This window comes from Phyllostomus discolor, chromosome 5, assembly GCF_004126475.2.
Source record: "Phyllostomus discolor isolate MPI-MPIP mPhyDis1 chromosome 5, mPhyDis1.pri.v3, whole genome shotgun sequence".
NCBI classification, from domain to species: Eukaryota; Metazoa; Chordata; class Mammalia; order Chiroptera; family Phyllostomidae; genus Phyllostomus; species Phyllostomus discolor.
Window position 1 is genome coordinate 173,296,407 of NC_040907.2, and position 5,000 is coordinate 173,301,406.

Here is a 5,000-nt window from a genome sequence, read left to right on the forward strand (position 1 = left end):
GCGCGTGGTCTGCGAGGGGTACCAGACCTCAAGAGCCAGGGGCTCAGTTCCGAGTGGGGACCCCGGGGGCGTGGGAGCTGTCTCCCGCCGAGGGGCGGGGAGACTGGTTCAAGGTCGCTCCACGTGAGCGTCTCTCGGTGGGAAGGGCCTGCCCTCTGCACAGGTACAGGAGCCTGCCACGTGTCTCGGGTGGGAATTCTGGCGGCCTTTCTCCAGAAACGTGACATTCTCCCCCGTCTCCTGGTCTCTCCCAACCAGCCAGCTGACGGAGAGGGCAGGGCGCCGGCCCAGCACCCGAGCCCCTGGGAGACGTAGGCACGGCGGCCTCCCTCCAGCACGCAGGACTGCGTCTGGGGTCCCATCCAGATCGCGTCCTTTCAGTTAGTTAGTTAATTCATGCATTTACTTACTTATCTTCAGAGAGAGGGGCAGGGAAGAGAGGGAGAGAAACGTCCACGGGGGAGAGAAACATGGACCCGTCGTCCCCGGCGTACATTCCGAATGGGGACCAAACCTGCACAGCCCAAGGCATGTGCCCTGACCGGGGACTGAACCGGTGACCTCTCACTCTGCGGGATGACGCCCAACCCACGGAGCCGCCCTGGTTGGGGCCAGACCGCGGTTCTCCACACTGGCTCCTGAAAAGACGGCTGTCATCCCCTGGGTTGAGAGATGGCACGAACGGACCCTGAGCTGCTCCTCCGAGCCCGGGGGAGGGGGCGTTCGAGCACCCCCTGACCACGGGCACAGGGCGGCCTTAGGTGAACCACACGGGCCACACTCTCCGGGAATTCTAACCAGACACGCTGCACCCCAGAACCCCACGCCAGCCCCGTGCAAAGAGCGAGATGCCCGGAGATAAAAGTGCGAGGGGTCTGCAGCCCTGGGGCTCACTGTTGGCTCGGGAGATGGGCGAGGTGAAGGTTCCCGGCAGTATCTTGTTTACAGCAAACATGCATCAACTGTACATGCAGGTCATATTTTATAAGTGTGCATACATATGTGTGTTTATATTGCACACGCACATTATACGTCTGTGTTGTACACACACACACAGATAGACGCAGAGGTGTGTGGTTGGGGCACACGCATCAGGCACGCGTCCCTCACCGGCAGTGGCACACATATCCCGGCACCTAAACTGGTGTCGCCCGAGTCAAGTGGGCAGCAAGGTGGTGGGCAGGTGCACCCAGAAACATGAACCAGGGTGCACCTGGGGAAGCAGAGGCAGTCCCAGGGCCCCTTTCCTGTCCGTGAGGACCCCACCTCTGCCGAGGGTCCCGTTCAAGACCCACCTTCCCCAGCCTCTCCCGCGCCCCCAAGGGTTTGCTGCTCTGAGCCGCTCTCACCCCGGGAGGTGCGGCTGCACACGTCAGCTCTGCATGGCGTCTCTGTGCCGTGGCGGTCTCTGTCCTGCCTGCGCTCGGGGGGACAGTCACTCCCCAGCCCAGCCTCCACGTAGCACACCCGGGCCAGACCAGAGCGTCCGGCTGGAGCGTCCACGGCAGCCCTTGCTGCCCCGGCCCTGCCTCTACCCCACGGCCACGTCACAGGGTCACAGACGGTGCCGGGCTCTCCGGCTGGCACACAGACAGGACCCGGCGAAGGAGAGTGGGCAGGAACCTTCAGTCACGGTCGCCCCACGCCCGGCCCTCTGTCCCCCAGTCTGAAGATGGGGGGGCATGGTTTCGGCTCCGTGTGGGTTCCGTGAGTGTCAGGACAATGCCCACGCCGCGCCCGGCACGGAGCAGACGCTCAGAAGGCACTGTCTCCAGGCAGCGGAGCTCGCCGCTGCGGTCCCCAGGCAGCCTTGCTGGCGGAACGGAGGCCCGGCAAGCACTTGACCTGCCGAGAGAACAATTCCTTGGGCTAAGCACGTGTATCCATCCTGATACAAACACAGGCGGCTCGCCTGCGGGAAGGGAGAAAAAGAGCAGCGTGAAGCCGCATCCCCGGCCGAGGCGCCTGGGGTCCCGAGCCTCACTGTGCGGGGGGCACCCCCCCACCCCGAGTCCCGGCTTCTGCCAGGACCCTTCCATCCGCCCCACGTCGTTCTTAAACGTTCACAGGCTTTCAGGCTCCAGACGGGCCCTTCTCTTTGGAATGGAATTCTGCCCCCTCCACCCGCCGTGTAATAAAATCTCCCCGTCTGAGGAAAAAGTCAGGAGAGTTCAAGTGTCAACCAGGTTAACGCTGAAATTGTTAGAAAACAGGAACCGCGGTTTGGGGACTGGGAAGGAGGGAGCCGCCGCGCTGCCGGAGCCCGCGCTCTGGGAAGAGATGTTTATCTTGGCCGCTGCCAGGGAAGTGACGTCACAGGGCATGCATGTCCGCAGGGACCTCGGGCCTGCGCCTTTCAGTCCGGATTCTGGCGCTGGGGTGGGCAAAGCCAGACCGTTTTGTTAAACCGCTCCTGCAGGAGTCCCCCCCGCCCCCCCACCCAGGCCCTCGCAGCACCCCGACGACTCAGCCGGGAACAGGGCGGGGGGTCCACTGGCTGCAGACCGGGCCCCGCCTGCTCTGTGTCCAGCGGTTTATGGTGCAGGTGGACCGGCATCCATCGGCTCTGGAAGGCAGCACGCCCGTGCCCCTGCAAAGCAGAGCGTGGGTTTAGAAAGATGGAAGGAGAAGAAGAAAAACGTGTCAACCCATTAACGTGAAAACACGCAATCACGGGGCCCTCTGCCGCCAGTCGGGCGCTTTGTGAAAGTGTTTGCCATTTCGTCATCTGAGGTTTTCTGCGGTTTGTCAGGGGCTTTGTTAGGATCCGTGGAACGGAAAGGCAATTTGGGGGGGGAAACAGAAACCAGAGGAAAAAAAAAAGCTTTGTTGAAGTGTAAAAGCAGCTTCCACGCCCCACTCAGGAAAAGGCGGCTGTTGAAGCACCCGGAGCCGTGAGCGCGGCTGAAGTGCCCCCCATGGCGGCGGTGGTGGTGGGCGCGGGGCGGGAGGGAGGCCGCCCCGTGGGCCGAGCCAGAGCCGAGCCGAGCGGGGCCTGAATGGGACCGGCCATGCATAGGAAGTCCTGCCGCAGTGCTGGCCGCCGGTTTCCTTTCGGGAAGGCGGGCATTGTTTCTGCCCACAATGACCAGGGAAGGGCGTGCGTTAGAAGGGGCTGACAGCATCCCTCACGGCCCCGCGGGCTGCCGGGGGAGCCTGCGGTTCGTAGCTGTGCTCCTGGCCCAGCGGGCCGGGCTGTTTATACGCGAGACCCTGCCGGCCTGGAGTGAGATGCGCTTCCCCGGAAAGGGCTCCTGGCACAGCGTTCTGACTGAGACAGCGTCCCCGCACCCCGTGAGAGGGGTCTCTCAGCCCGCAGTGCTCCGCGTCTAAAAGTCAAATCCCCTCCCCTGCCGCACGCAACGGCTCCAAAAACACCCCTCCCGCCGTCCGCCCGGTGGACAGCCCACCTGGCCGCAGACACTGCCTCTCCCTCCCCCCCCCACGCTCTTCACCCGCCGCGCTTCTCGGACGCCAGTGGCCCGCACACAATAGAATTCCGCCCTCGGGTTAAGGGAGGGTGCGCACCGAGAGGGAAACCAGAACCGGTGCTGGAAAAAGCCCGTTGCTGGTTTCGTTTCAGTCTCCCCATCCTTCCCGGGTGCCAAACGCCGTCCTCACGCTCAGTGCTGATGTCCCGCCCACGCACACCGTGGATGGGGGCCAGTGCCGGCTGCACCGCTCGGGGTCCCGGGAGAGCGACCCACGGAGACGGAAGGCGAGGACCATGGCAGCACACTCTCCGGACTGCTGGCTGGGGGGTCGCTCTGAAGTGCAAATCCGTGCACGGCACACTATCCCGCCGACCGCCCTGCCGTGGCTCCCTAGTGCCCTGCCCAGGCACAGCTTCTGGAACCTTCCCCAGGCCCAGAAGCACCTGCTTGGCCCACTCTGCTCCCCTCTCGAAGATGGCCTCTCTCTGGCCACCCACCGCTGCCCTGACCACCAACGAGGGGTGTCCCGGCTAGCCCGCCATGCTGCTGCCAGCCGCCCGATAGCCAAGCAAACTGCTCCCAGTCCCCTCTTTAGAATGCTGCTACTATCTTGTGGACCTGGCCAACTCCTCTTCATCCCTCAAAACCCTGCTCAGCCTCCGCACCTCCAGGAAGCCTCCCCGGATGCTCTGGCATGTTTGGGCCAGTGCAATGTCCTGTCACAGTCCAGACACATCTCTACACGGCTGCCCGTGGGGACGCCCCAGCCCACCGGTGAGGCCGACCCGGGCTCTACTGCACCGTGTACCCTCGGCACCCGGCGCCGTGCCTGACACAGAGGCAGGGGAGAGAAGCAGGGGAGGAAAGGGGCAATGGGAGGGAGGGCAGGGGGAGGAAAGGACAGTCAGCTGAGCCGTCTCTGGTTCAAGACACGGCCACGCAGCTCCGTGCGGGGAGGCAGGGGGGCGGCCGGGGGGTGTCACAGCGGCTCGCTTCTCCTCCAGACCCGGAGGCCGCAGGGCGTGAGGCGGCGGAGGCTGGCTCTGTCTGCACCCAAGAAAGCAGTCACCTCGTGCAGCCAGCTGTCCCCTCTAGCCCAGGTGACACCCGCGCCGAGCACCTACTGGGTGCCACGGACTCACAGAGCAAACATGAGCAGGGCCTGTTGCTCTCTGCAAACACTCCTGTCCTTCCCTCCTGTGCTCTCGCTGCCGTGATAAAGCTGACCCCACTTCCCGGTCCCATCCTCACCATGCAGCCCCGTGTCCGCTGCCCGCCCCCCGGCCTGAGCACACAACCCAGACGGGCGCTGGACAGCGGAGACAGCACACGTGTTCCATAAATAGCCCAGCCATGAGGGGGGGGGGCGGGGTGTAAGTAAGAACTCGTGATTTGTTTGAACTTTGTAAGAACTTGTGAGGGTCTGTGTGAGATGGGCCGCGTATGTGGCCAGTGTCGTTTCGCCATGAAAACGTGCGTCCTGCCGTGGAGGGTTTCTGCATCTGGCCCCCTCGCCGCCTCCTGGGTGGGTGGTCCCGGATATTCCCAAAACTCCTACTATGGAGC